This window comes from Rhinolophus sinicus, linkage group LG04 (assembly GCF_036562045.2).
Source record: "Rhinolophus sinicus isolate RSC01 linkage group LG04, ASM3656204v1, whole genome shotgun sequence".
NCBI classification, from domain to species: Eukaryota; Metazoa; Chordata; class Mammalia; order Chiroptera; family Rhinolophidae; genus Rhinolophus; species Rhinolophus sinicus.
The window spans coordinates 56,891,206-56,906,660 of NC_133754.1; the positions used below are offsets into that span (position 1 = coordinate 56,891,206).

At 38.2% G+C, this 15,455-nt stretch overlaps 1 protein-coding gene across 11 annotated transcripts in view; it reads right to left on the bottom strand.

Annotated features, from left to right (window-relative positions):
- CSGALNACT1 (chondroitin sulfate N-acetylgalactosaminyltransferase 1) overlaps positions 1–15,455 on the bottom strand; it is a 298,778-nt gene that overhangs the window by 123,472 nt on the left and 159,851 nt on the right. For 3 of the 11 annotated variants that reach the window (XM_074329587.1, XM_074329582.1, XM_019742119.2), the window contains exon 3: positions 3,438–3,529. The exons of 5 other annotated variants lie outside the window; for them this stretch is intronic. The gene's annotated coding sequence lies outside the window, so the exon portion shown is untranslated. The remainder of the gene's footprint in view (positions 1–3,437; positions 3,530–15,455) is intronic. 3 more of the 11 variants (XM_074329583.1, XM_074329585.1, XM_074329584.1) reach the window with 1 other exon arrangement.

A 15,455-nucleotide genomic window follows, 5' to 3' on the forward strand; every position in this document is an offset into this window, starting at 1 on the left:
AACTCTAATATTTCCTTAATCAGTTGATCACCACCACAAAACATTAGGAATCTACCATTTGATTAGTGTATGTATCAAGTTTGCTGTAAATGGTATTAATAGCTCAGGTGCTCATTAAAACTACTTCTTAACACACTTTAATTTTCCTTTTTTATGGATTAATAGTTCTTTAACATATCCAATTTGTTTTGAATTAACCATAGTATCATTTCATAAATATATATATTCATATATTGATATATACTATATATGCACTCATATGAGTGCATAAATATATACGTATATATTATGTATGTATTATATATACTTATATATTATGTATTTATACATATATGTATCAGAGAAATATATGTCTATATAATTGCATAGCCACTCCTGTGAAGTGGTAACCCTTTTCTCAAGCTGGCTACTTGGTTCTTTGTTCTTCCCAATTTTCTTTTTTCTTTTTTTTTCTAATAACTAAGAATCCAAGGGTCCTTATAACTAAGCAAGTTATATCAAGATTTCCAGGTGGTTTCTGAACATGCTGAAAAAGAATATGTTAACACAGAAAAAGAAATGTAGATGATCTGGAAAGCTAATTAACATCAATCAATTATATATTTTATATCATGTGGCTTTATCTAGATTTTTATTTTTTTTTAATTTACAACACTTGCCTTTTGCTTCCAAAAGTGAAAACTATTTCTAGAAAATACACTACTCAATTATATACTCAAATTATTAGTGTCATGAGTTATCCAAGAAAAATTCTTTTCATGCTGACATTTAATTTGGAGATTGAAATGGAATAATGAACAAATTTTAAATCTAATTACCTAAAAAAAAGGTTTTATCAAAAGTTAAGTCCATTACATACATGTCACCAACATTCTTGTGAAGATATTTTGAAAAGAACTCTTTTTTCCATGAAACAATTTCTATAAAGGAATTTTCTCATTATTAGCCAAACTGAAATGTCTGAGCACAACTTGAAATTTTCCAAAGGAAACCAGTTTCCAAATATTTGATATTTCTTGAGCTACATGTGTGGGTAAATAGTTCTATTTCAATGCAACTGTGTGTTTCACAACAAAAAAAAATTCCTCTTCCAGGCCAATAGGGAAACTCATGCTAGCATGCATTGGAACATAAGCATAAGAATATTCACAACTGCATCATTTGTACTCTCCAAACCATTAACAACCCTAAGAAGTGAATAAACCTGTCATATTTTCATTCAATGAGATACTATATGGCAGTGAAATGGAACAAGCTATTCTGGACACAACAAAATAGATGCATCTTACCAACCCAAAGTAGAGCAAAGAAGAAACAAAACATGTACAGCCTGACTCCAGGTCCAGGATTCAAAAATAAGCAAAACCAAATGACATTACTTAAAGAGTGATGAGATTATTTTTTAAAGCAAGGAAACTATTATCATAAAAAGAAGAAGAGTGGTTACTTGTGGGAGGGGGAAGAGCTGTGATCAGGAAGGGACCGTGGAAGGCTTTGGACAGTCTGGCAATGTTCTGGGTTACACAGATGTTTGCTTTCTAATTATTCATAAACCTATACAATTATAGTCTGTGGACTTTTTTTGTACATCTGTTGTATTTTATATTGAAAATAAGTCTGTAAATTTTAGAGCTTCATTTGGGGCTATATTGAATAAATGTTTCATTAGCAGAAACAAGTACAATTAGAAAGGAGAATGATATAAAATAGACTAAGAATAAGAGTAGATGCTATTTCCTATGTATTAGTCCCTCTTCTTGGTCCCACTGGGCTCTTCACTTGGAAGCCCTCCATTGCATCACAGAGCCTATGAAAAACTTTATATCCGAGTGCTGCTTTCATCTCCTGCTAGAGTTCACTTCAATCCATTGTGCTGTGTGGTACAATGATCAGGATCTATGTGCAAGCCTTGCCTTCCTTTATAAGGGCAAAGAGAGAAGTGGGGAGGGGAGGGGCAGGCAGCATAAAAGATTGACCCCATTTGCCTTCTAACTAGAAACTATCACAAGGCAAAAAGCAAAAAGCATTCGCTGTGAAACTAATTCTACTTGCAGTAAATCAATAGGGTGAGGAAGGCCAATGGAAGCAACAGATGGCTGCAGTGAGAGGAGAAGCCAGCAGGGACCAAGGAGGCAAGAAAATAAGGGGACTGTGAGCCAGAACAGGGCCCAGAAGGGTTAGGGAGGAATCATTGCTATTCCAGCATCAGGCTCCCTATTTCCCCCATTTCTCACTCCTGATCCCTAGAATATCTTGACCTTCCTTCATCCTGCATCCCAAAGCCTCTGCTCACCTGACCCGTGAGGGCTGAGGGGGCAAGAGCTGCTGTGGCCCCTCTCCGAGCACTGCCATCCTGCCACAATCCTCAGTCTTCCTACAGCCGAATTAGAAGCTGGGATTCTGGTGAGTCATATCAAATGGAGCTCAGGCTTTAAGATATTTCATTCAATCTTCAACTTTGAAAAGGTTATTCATGGTCATTTAAAGTATGTTTTCTTATTAGGCTAATTTGCTCATTTCATAAAAATTCTTTAGGCTCACATGCAAAAAAAAAATATTTTGAAGTTCCCATTTACACAGAGCAGTAATGAACCCCGCCCCCCAAAAAAGTCATTTGCAACATACAGAAGGAACCAGCAAATCATAAATGACCTGGAGTTACCTTTCACTGCTCCCACTCTATGAAAGCCCAACCTCCACCCTCTACATCCATCATCCAAAGTGCCCAGTCCAACTGTCACTGTCATCTTCCTTAAATCGACACCCTCTCTGCTATTCCCCCAGCCACTGCTCTATTTCAGGTCCTCGTTCTCGGGCTCTACCATCACTTAACCACAGTATCCTCATAAGCACTCTCCCTGCCTCCAGTCGTTTTTTTAAATCTACGTTCAGGGTCACTGGACCAAGCTTCCTAACCACAAGTCTGCTCAGACCCCGCTAAGCCTCAGACGGAGTCACTGACTCTCCGGAGCTCACAGACTGTTAAACCCACTTGCAATAGCACTCAAAGGCCTTTGACCTACCCTCTCAGCCTCTTCCCCACCACGCTGCTCGCCACAGCTGCTGCTCTCCCCTCCCTGACTCCAAGCCTGAAAGGTGTGCCTCTACTGCTCTACTCACGATACACCTACTCCTTCAAATCACATTCCTTCCACTGGGAACTCCTCCGCCTTCATTTGATCCTGTGTTCTGTTCACCCGCAAGACTGTTTAAATTCCAGGTGAAGTATTTTTTTCACTTACCATGTCCACAGCCATACTCTTCATTTTCCTCCAAATATCTGCTCCTGCCTTAGGCTTCCCTGTCTCAATACATGGGGCTACCATCCACCTGGTTGCTCAAACCAAAAAGCTAGGACTCATCTGTGATGCCTTTCTTCCTCTCCCCCCATATGCAGTCCATAAACAGTCCTGTTAGAACGGCCTCCAGAATCTTACCCAAGTGATGCCTTCTCTCCGCCCCAGCCACAGCCTCCTCTGCTTTAGTTCTGTGATCTCTCACCTCTTCTCCACAAAGGAAGCAGAAAGACCTTTTAAAAACACAAAGCCGATCACATCATTCCCCTTTTTAAAGGACTCTGCTGACACACCATTGATTTTAAAATAAAATTCCTTTACTTTTCAAAACCCTGAATTACCATGCTGGCTTCGTATTAGGATTCCCTTGGGAACAAAACAAAACAAAACAACAGCAGCAATGAAAATGGATACCAGGTTCCACCCTCAGAGATTCAGGTTTAATTTGTCTGGGGTGAGATCCAGGTAAGTTTTTAAAGTTCCTACAGATGTTTCTAATGTGAAGCCTGGGCTAGAACCACAGAACCACGTGACCAGCCCTAACTCCCTCTCTGACCTCATGTCTTCCCAGACCATTCACCCACTGTGCTTCATTATTCGGTTCCTCAGAGAGGTCAAGCTTATTCTTTCCTCGCTGCTTTTGCAAGAGCTATTCCCACTGCCTTGTATGTTTCTGCACCCTACCTAGCCCATCCAAAAGGCTCACTCTTTCACATCCAATCCTAATTCATCTTAAATATCACCTCCTTAAAGAGGCCCTCTTGGATCACACCATCAAAAGAAGCCATAGATCACTCTAGCATATTTTATTTTAGTTTCCTGCATAGCACTATCATTCTCTAATATTTCCCTTGTTTAGTTATTGTGTATCTTCCCCACTAGAACATAATAAACGCCATGAAGATAGAATCCTTATCTGTGTTGCTCATCAGTTTCCCAAGTTCCTACAACGGTGTCTGACACGTAGGAGGAATTTGGTAAATATCTGTTGGATAAATGAGTGACAAGCAAGTGAACATGTCCAGGGCACCTCTATCTATCATGTCACACTGTGCTTTGCCAATAGAAGGAGCTCAATGAGTCCGTTCCACTTCAGGAACTGAAAATAACCATTGTATTACAAATTTGGCTAAACTCTAAAGATAATAGTCATCCTTACCGAAAAATATCATTTTCCTATCTTATAAAGAGAGAATAAAGTATTACTTTAAAGACTAAAATCCAACTTTCAGAAAAGTTCTGAAATTGATGAACATCATACAAAAAAATTACCAGTCTATCTGCCCCCCTAGTGAGTAAATTTAAAATAAAGTAACCTTTCAATTTTCTCTGACATAAACTGTCTCCTCTCTAGGCAACATAGCACAGCTGCTTACTTGCCAAGCTACAGCTACTACATTCTTCAACATGTAAATTTTCTAAACTAAATCTTTTAACCTATTAACATATTTATGACATTCATTTACATAATCAAGTTGTTAGAGATACCTTTCAAATTCAAGGTCCTCTAATAATCCATTTTAGTGACAATAAACAGGAAGTTCAAAGGTTAACCGTGAGAGATATTCAAATATTATTTTCTCTACTTCCACTTACTAGGTACTAAAAATAGAGGCACCTCTATTCATACATTAAAGAAATTCAAGGTTGATCTAGTCTCTCAGTGCCCATTTCTAGATATATTGAGAAAATCATCATCATCAAAAAACAGCTTCTATTTTTTAGTGGGCTGAATGGCAGTCTCCAAAAGGATATGTCCACAACCTAATGTCTAGAACCTGTGAATATTATTTCTCATGGCAAAAGAGTGAATATTACCTTATATAGCAAAAAAAGTGATTAAATTAATAATCTTGAGAAGAGACGCCTATACTGGATTATCCTGGTAGGCCCTAAATGCAGTGTATTCATGTATCCTTGTAAGAGAGGCAGAGGGGTTTTGACATGGAAGAGGAGGAGGCAATGTGATAAGATGGAGTGAGGCTGCCGAAAACCAACAAATGCCTGGAATTTCCAGAAGCTACTAGAGGCAAGAAATATATTCTCTCCTAGAGCCTTCAAAGGGAACACAGCCCTGCTGACACCTTGATTTTAGGCCTCGTTTAGCCTCCAAAACGGAGAGAGTAAATTGATGCTGTTTTAAGCCTCCCGGTTTGAGGTCATTTGTTACAATAGCCACAGGAAACCAAAACACACTTAACTGATAATTAATATGTACTAGACATTATGAAAAGCATGACATAAGAAATTTGACAGCTATCAAAAAAAAAGTTTTGCTATCGAAGTAAATAAATTTCTTTAACATTTACATTTTAAGTAAGTACAATTTAAATATATTCCATTTCCACTTTGCAGAAAAGATCTAGACTATGGTGCTCCACTGTCATTATTTGAAGCCACGCACTTGATGTCTCTATAAGGTAATTTCCCATCTGAAAATATAAGATTAAAATTCTTGATTCTCTCAAGGTTGTAGAAATAATGTGAGAAAAAAGGATGACAACAGCTATCTCTCAAAGATTCATAGAGGCTTAGAGTTAAAATAGCCCTTGAAGAGTATTTAATGTCAACCCTCATTCTAGGGAAGGGAACACAAAGGCTCATGAGGGTGAGGCCCTTGACATGAGATAGCCAGAAACATTCCAGTTACCTCGATTTTGGCTCAGAGTCCTGTGCCCAGCAATGACTGTCTATAGAAGGATGAGGATGATCTCGATTCACCCATACTCTGCCTTCTTCCACCAGTAACAGGGCTGAGCTTTCTCTTATTCAATGCAAACACCTAGTCAACTTCAGGGCTAATGGCAAAACGTCAGGTTGAGATACAGATTGTTTCAACTGAAAAGACTCAAGCCTAGGCTTGATTGGGGGGAAGGGGAGGAGGGCACCAAATGACAAAACAAAAACTTAAAATGTACTGTGATGATAATGAGCCAGTCCTTGCTCAGAACCAGATTTCCACCAGCACAAAAAGGAAGCCTTAGGCAATTGTAAAGATCAATTCTTGCAGTGTCAATTAGCCAAGAAAGAAAGTGAAAGGATCTGCCTGGAACCCATCCCAGGTAGTAAACAATCTAAAAGATAGGTCTTAATGAGTGTGAGTCACTATTGCCATCTTTTCACTAAAGAGACAGTGTGTGATAAAAACCATCATCCAATCAGGATAAACAATCTTAACAAGTGGGGATAGGAAGCAACTTCCTTAATCTAATGAAGGGTATTTACAAAAACCCTACAACAAGCATCATACTTATTGGTGAAATGTTAAAAGTTTCCAATAATAAGATAAGGACACCCACCATCACTTCCCTTCAACACTATACTCAAGATCTCAGCTTATGCAGTAAGACAAGAAAAAGAAATAAAAATGAAAAGGAATGGAAAAGAAGAAATAAAATTGTCATTATTTACTGATGTGTGATTACATGTATAAGAAATCCAAAAGAAAGTACAGATAAAATATTAGAATTAATAAGAGATTTAGCACAGTTGCTAGATTAAAAATTCAATATGAAAAAGTCAACTGTACTTCAAAGTACCAGCATAAAGACTTAGAAAATAAAATGTTTTAAAAAGATACCACTGACTATTCTATCAAATACATAAAATATCTAGAAATGGATTTAACAAAAGATGTGTAAAACCTATAGTAAGAAAATTATACAAATTTACTGAGTTTTCTAAAAGCAACTCAGGTGTGTGCATAGGTTTTAGTCACAACAAATGAAAGAAAAATAAAATGGATTTAATTATCACCATATCTTCTTAATCAAACATTGGTTTTTGAAATCTAGAGGTATCTTGATGTGTCACATAAAAATTCTGATCAGACAGTTGCAGTGTATGTTTTATTAGTGGAGGAGAATTCTTATCATTATTCCATGTTTTAACTAAACATTGAAGAAACATTTGAATTTCCACACTAAGTACTATATTAACTGTGCAAAACAAAAAGAATTTGTCCTATAGTTTTACAATGAACATAAAGAAAATCTTGTTGGAACATAAGACCTGAAGTAGCATTTTATGGATATATATAAAACCAACACATCTCAGATTCTACTAAGTCAATCCATTTAGAATAAGTGGTCCAAACCAATCGATATATTTTCAGGTCAGTTCATCCTTGCATAAGAATCATTTGAAATTTCTGCCTTATTTTTCAGGTGGAATGAACAACTTCCCTTAATGTGATATTTATAAAGTAGACTTCTCAAATTTCTCCATTAGCCTGAAAGCATCAAAAATCCAAGCATCAATGGTTAATTCCTTTGAGATAAGACACTACGCCTCTTGGAATCCATTTTTAAAGAAAAATACTTCTTGAAGGTGGTAACATAAATGAGTTACTATCCAATTTTAATACCAAACTTAATTTACCCAACTCAAAAGCAAGATTTTGGGGAATCAATTCTGACAATGTAGAAGAGAAAGGCAGGGCACTTTTAGGAAGACAGATCCAGAGTATCAAGTGCTTCCATTAGCCATATGGGTTGGCACAGTGAGGTATCCTGGAAAGTACAAAGTTAATGACATTACAGTGCTAAAGGAAAAATGAAAAGATGCTAGAGACAAGCATAATGTACTTGATAATTCAGCCAAGGAAGCAGTCCTGCTGTCAAGACACATTTGAGAGACTATCGATTATGGCACTTTACCATATCCTGACTTGCACTGCTGATGGCCTATTCTCTACAGCACCCTAGTGAAATATGGTAAACACGTGAAAGCAGGGGTTATGTTTTATTCTCTTATAGACCCCACAGCATAATAAAGCACTTTGAATACAATAGGTACTCAATAATATCATTTGATGAATTAAAAATTCATTTAAAAACCAATAACTGAGTTCTGGGGATATAAAAGTTGTATTTTTAAATTAGTGTATTTTTTAACATTAAAAGTTGGCTTTTGAAAATACTAAGTGTTGACAAAGATGTGGAACAATTGGAACTTGCATACACTGCTGGTGTGAGTCCAAGTTGATACAACCAATCTGGAAAACTGTTTATTAGTGTGTTCTAAAGATAAACATAGGCCCACTATATGACCCACTAATTCAAGAACAGATATATTTTCCAGAAAACATGTACAAGGATATTCAGAGCAGCTTTATTCATAATAGCCAAAAATTAGTAAGCACAAATTGTCCATCAAGACCATTAGAATGGATAGATGTAAAATGGATATACATACATTGTAGTATATTCATTCAATGGAATACTACATAGCAACAAAAAAAGAACAAACCACTGCCATATGCAACAACATAGATCAGTCTCACAGACACGGTGAAAGAAGCCAGATACACAAGAGTACATATCTTACGGTGCCGTTCATATGAAATTAAAAAACTGGCAAAACTAATCTAAGATGTTAGATTAGAGGTCAGAATGATGGTTACCTTTGAGGGGAGGGATATTAAGTGTGAGACAGGGGTGAATAGGGAGGCTTTTGGTGCTAGATGTGTTTTAAATCTAAATCTTGATTTGTATTGTGATTACACAGGTATATTTCATTGAGCTGTACATTTAAGATTTGTGTACTTTACATAAATTACACCTCATTAAAAAGGTAATAAAAAATACTGGCTGTTTTCCAATGCTTAATATTTGTTTTAATCACTTTAATTATGGGAAGCCAATTTTCTTTAAACATATTTTTGCTCAAATTGGCTACAATTTGAGTGTCTGGACACTTGACAGGACCTTTTAGCCAATCAAATAAGGAATAGTACTCTCTCCCTTATACAGGTATAAAAGCTGTTCTGTCTCAGTAGTTTGCTCTTCATTAACATATAAAAAGAGCCCTCATCAAAATGCAGACATAGATAGAGAGCAAGAGGTAATGATGACAGGCGCAGATATGAGTAGCATCACCAACTTCATGATTGAAGGGCCCCCACAGGGTTGAAGGCAGTGGCTCACACGATCCCTGAGGTCTCCACTAATTTAATAAGACAGGTACAGTGATGTCTCTGATTCTGGAAGCTCTGTATTTTATATGCATGAAATACTCATGAATTAAACCCCCTGTCTTATATGAGCCAGTGCCTAGCTAAAGACCTGTTAATCAGAGAGTCATAGAAATCTAGAGTGGGAGGCACTGGAGAAAGTTATTATTGACATAGTCTGGTGTCTATATGGTGTAAGTACATAAGGTGATTGAGAGCAGTCAGCAATCAGAACCAGGAAAAGAGTCACTATCCACGACCACCTCTTTCTCCATTGACTAATGTAGCCAATATGGCATTTGCATTAAAAAGGTGTTAAACATATTTTAAGTTAATGATTAAGACAGAAAGGAGTTTTTTTGACAGTAACTCAAGATGAAAATTAACGATATTTGAAAAAATTCTATTGAAAAGCCACAGAGGACATTAGCTTTCACAACCAAAGTCCATGGAAAAAATGGCCTCAGCTATTTCAGCCACTGACTTTTCAGAGAACTTGAAAGCAACCTACAGTCCATCAACAAAATGGGAATAGAAACCTTTGCTCTTTTTACTACCAGGGAATAGCTGCCTGAAAAGCTCATAAAACACTTATAAAAGTGTTCTGAAAATAAGATCTAGCCAGACAACCAGCTCTAATGCATCTTTTGGAGCAAAAATTAATATAAGACCCAGTCTTACTTTACTATAATATAAGACCTGGTATAATATAATATAATATAATATAATATAATATAATATAATATAATATAATATAATATAATATAATACCAGGTCTTATATTAATTTTTGCTGATTGTCCGGCTAGGTCTTATTTTCGGGTAAACACAGTATGTGATAAATCTGAATTTCTTAGAAGATATTATACATTTTCTATGGGGCCTAGATAGATAAATTGGATTCATTTAAAAATCTTTAGATTAAAACTGTGTGCATTTTTACCAAAAATCAAGTCATTATATTATTTTCTTTCCCTTTAGCTGGCTTCCCTCATGAATGGGAACACATTCATTATATGTCACATCACAATTTCATATTAAATGACTAACTAACATCATCCACCATCAAGTGTTTTTCTCATATTGAAAGCAGTGAAATATGCCAGTCAACTGGAAAAAAAAAAACCTCAGCAAGAACAACAAAAATATAAATACTTCCCCTTAAAATAGTCATCATGTTTATGTTCTTTTAGTTTTAGAGCTCCATCTCCTCACCCGCCACTGCACTGAAGAACCACTTCCCCAGAAGACCTACATGTTTATCTACAAAATTTCATCTCCCATGAAGAAAAGGATGAAAATTTTGAAATTCGTGCCACTAATTTTCTCCCTTTCCTGTCATTCTTCATGGGTATTATACAGTGATAGAAAAGTCGTATCTTAGGCTTATCACTGATTCTAACAGAAAAATCGCAGTAATTTTCAGAACACGTTAACTCAGGTAGTCAAGAAAGCAAAAAGCAACAAGATTCAAGAGTCCCTTCTAGGAAACTAGCCTTCCTGATATTAAGGGCCAATTATCAATAAATGGACAAAGGCTTCTTTAGCTAGCCAAAGAAATAAAGCCAAAGAATCACTTATTTGTACATATTACTCACAAAGAAAATATTTTAATTCAGCAAACATAATAAATCATTCCAATAGTTCAAACTAATTCTATTTACCAAGTGCAAATAAATAATTTTACCTTTTGGGAGGATAAAGTTTCAAGGCACACTTCCTATACAAAAGAAAGGGAACTGAATAGCAAATGCTAAAAATGGCGTTTTATAAGGATTATTAAATGTTTACACAACTTAATGTTTTGTTATTTGGGGTCACATATGACAATTAATACTCAAGTTCTTCGTGGTAGTCCATAAAATACAGAAGATAATTATTTTTCATTCTGTTCCAGTAAAGAGAAATAACGTGGAATGAGATATAGTTGAGTCCTTTTTCTAGAAAACTAACATAGTCCTAAAAAATCATATTTAAAAAGCAAGAAGATACTACAAGAGATTCAGAGCCAAAACTGTACTTGTACAATCTGTGGAAATGACACTAAATGAGAAATACATAGAGGACAAAGGATGAAACGAACCAAAAGCTGGTTTGCACGCCCCACCAGTAGGTCATTTAAAAGGATACACTCCCACAGCTGCAGCCTCCCGAGTTTTACTTTGATTTCAAGACATGAAGAAGATGAAGTCAGCTTGGTTCATCCTCTCCTCACCCATCTAGACACAGCACATTAGCCCTGATCCATCCTTCCTTCAAACACTGACTGTCTGCATACCCAGTATGTTGAACAACCACACTGCAGAACGTAATCAAAACAGACCTTTTTCTCCCTCTGCCCTTCTAAATATCTGTCAGTGGGAGGTGGCCTTCCCTTGCTCCAAATGAAAACTTAGGCAGGTACTGGGTCCTTCTGTTCACTCTTAGGTAACTAGAGTCACTGAAATTCATAAAACCATTGTAATTTGGAAATTAGACTTCCCAGTCCCTTTGAATAATCAATACTCCAAATCTGATTTGGAGTTCCATCCCCCCTTCCAGGGCTAGGCTGGTTTCAGACCCAGATCATGGGGAACATGTGGGTCAGGCTTTCTTTTTTTTAGCTGCTGATCCCCTTGGGTGTGGGGATGCAAGGAAGGAGGAGGAAAAAGGAACAAGAAAGTTCTTACTAACCTGGTTCTGCTGGTATTATCCCATTCTCTGAGCCTGGCAGATATATGAAACTCATTCTTCTTTGTATGAGCTGCTTTAGTGAGCTCTTGGGAGATCTCATTGCTGGAAACCTCTCTCTTCCAGGTCCCTCGACCTGGACAAATGTATCTCAGTGCCATCAATCTCCACAACCCTTAAAATCTGGCATCCATTTCCAGCCTCTTGCTTCTGGGGGCCCTCTGACTGGCCTAACTTATCAGACAGAACCCAAGAAGACACACTGCTCTCATGTGTGACTCACCTTTCGTGCGCAGACAACAATCATTTAGCTTCTCTTGGCTCCACTAATGTTGCTGGTGCAGGCAGATGGCAACGCCAAAGCACAAAGCTACAGCCAGCCCATCACTGGCCACCTGAGATTCAGGAGCCCGATGGCACGGTACCCTCCAGCCATCCAGCCATAGAAATTTTGCTCCAAGGAGCTCACCCCCATCCCATGAGTTTGAGGTAAGAGGGCTGGCTGTACCTAAAATCCTCTCTCCTCTACACAGTCTGACCGGTTTAGAGCTATGGGGCTAGTTTTCAAAACGGTCTTGTCTGCCAACTCACACGTCTATTAAATTTGGATCCTTAGTGGAAAATATAATTTTAAAATTCCATTACACCTCTCCTTTATAACCAGAGTGGCCGAAGAGGCTCAACTTATTGAGTAATAAAACCAGTGGTTTTGTTTTCTCCAATAACTGCAACCACTAGCTGTACACTGTGTATCCCGCTGGAAAGGGAGCAGCTTTTATTCTCAGTCCATCCCAAAATGTGTTAGTCATTTCAGGCTATTCAAATAGTCTAGTATATGCAGCACCACCATGAAGTATTCTTATCTAAAAATAATTAAACCTGAATCTAATTGAGTTTCTAAATCTACTTACCAGCTTACAGGTAATATCGAGACAGAGAAAAAAGTTAAATGTCACCACTAGGAAACAATCAGTCAAGAGGGTGAAACTTTTTTTAGGACAAATGAATGCTTCTCCATCAAAGCAATGTCAAGAAGAAAAAAAGAGAGTGAAGTCGGGGAAAACTGCATAATAAAAGAGACATAAAACGTAGTATCCAAATGTGAAATGTGGGCCTTGATTACCTACAAATTTGAAAAGCAATGGTGAAAAGATATTTTGAAACACTTGGGGAAATTTAAATGTGGACTGGGTATTATATTATATTAAGGAATTAATATTAATTTTGTCAGAAACAATAATGGCATAATGGTTTTTCAAAAAAAGCCCTTATCTGTTGGAAATATACACAGAAGCATTTACACGTGAAATGACATAACGGCTAGGATTTGCTTTAAGATATCCCCACAAGAACATTTTAATAAAAGTTAGAGAAGGAATAGATGAAACAAGACTGGCAAAATATTGATAACTGTTGAGGATAGGTGATGGGTTCATGGGCGTTCACTATATTCTACTTTTGTGTATATTTGAAGATTTTCATAATAAAAATTTTTTTTTAATCCAAACATTTCAATCTCACGTTCAATTCTAAGATCCCCTCCTCTGCAGAGCAGGCCAAACTAGTGATTCTCATGGCTCAGAAGGACGAGTAAAGGCAAAGGAAGAGGTGCTGTATGCTTTCCACACCCCCTCTCTCTTCCCTGTGCTTGTTCCTCTGACAACAGAGCCCAGAAAGGATAGCAGGAGACTTTTCCATCAGTAATTCGTTGTCATTTTCTTCGTTGGTACCCTACTGTTTACATGACTAACACCCATTGCAGGTGATAGAGATAGACATATGGAGGCCCCAGCAAGCCTTGCTAGCAGGGTTCTCAATCCTGAGTAGCAACTCTGGGCATTGATGCCTCTTGTTAGAACTGATTGCATCTTCCAGTTGACCCTCAGTTGACAGCATCATGCCACCTTGTGTTACTATGAGAGCCTTTTCACCTCACCCAGTGACTGCCCAACTTAGTCCGTATGTAGACCAAGGCCAATACGTTGGCAAGCTCATGAGTGAAATCCCACTTGCATATCTCTCAGAGACCATGAATTTGAGGAAGCTGTCTTATTTCCTCTGTAACTGGTTATACCATCCTAGCTTCTCTCAACAACGCTCTGTTCCACACTCCATTAGCACTGGAATAGGTCAGCAAGTCCTATAGCTCCGTAGACACCCAATAAGAGAAAGCACAAGTAGTCTTCCACTTCTTGGAGACCCGCGGAATTTTATGAGGAATCTTCTTGCCCTCCTCCTCAACCTCAGTGTGGAAACATGGGCACCTGCAAGCCCCCTTAGCCTCCCCGCCCTCCTTTGGGAACAAGAGAGGCGTAATCATTATTCAGAAAGCTCGGACTCAGAAACTTCCCTCCTTCTCTATCCTACATCTCAGCTCGTCAGTGGTGAAAGTTTGACAAACTAGTGCCCCTTCTTAAACTTGGAAATCGACTGAGGGTTGTATTGGACTTTTGAGAACTTATAATTTTGTTCTCAACAGGATACTAGCTCTACTGTTGGGGCTGGGGGAAGTGGTATAAAATAGATCTCAGTTAGCACCGCCCACTGCCCTGCTGCATCTAGCAGGTATCAGGTTACTAAGCCAGGCAACGAAAATGTGAAGGCAAATAAGACGCACTCTCACTGGCTTTAAAAAGCACAAGAAATGAATGTGGATACAGGAGCTGCCACTTCCCCGCTGTCTAACTTGAGTAAGAAACTAGAGCTGATGTTGGAGTTACGACTTTGTGTCTGTAACCAGAAAATGAGAGAGGTGGCTGGGATGACTTCCAGATCCAGGAGAACTGTCAACCAATGACTGGATGAAACTACTGGCAACATATGAGTCCAGCCCTCTGCCACAGTTAATTTGAAAGGAAAAGAAAGAGCTAGTTGCCATGTAAGATAAGTGGATCCTGTGGGTGTGGTTGTGCTGAATGGAGTGGTGGAAACAATTATGCCGCACCCACAGCCTGACTTCACTTGGCCCACGGGCTGGCGCAGGTCCAGGTCAGCCATAGCCTCCCTGGTTCAGGGGCAGGTGGTGGGCACAGGCCATCTCTGAGGCATCAGGCAGCAGGCAGGAGGCAGATGCCTTCCCCAGTTCTATTCCCCTAGTCACTCTGCCACTGGCATTTAGAATAATTTATCATAATTTCTAATGTTAGCTCTCTCAAAAGCCCAGCCCTGTTATGTGAGCTAGGCCAGCACACAGTTAGCTGAAAGGACTCTAGGATAACCCACTGCAATGGGCATTTGCCATGCTCTGGGACTTTGTGTGCACCTTTCTCATCCTTAGGAATCACGTGCTTATGAGCCTGCTGACCCAAGAAAGAAGACATTTATTGTCCCAGCCTCTCTTGCATTTGTGGTGAAACATTACCTCTGGACTTTAAGTGAAAAAAATTAATTTTTATTTAAGTCATTGTATGGAAGGGTGGGGGTACCTTAGCCTGTACTCTAATACACAAGCAAAAGGAAGAGATTCTGTTCTACAGGACTGCAGACCATGTCATTCTGTATGACTTAGAAATTTATAGTGTGTGTGTGTGTGTGTGT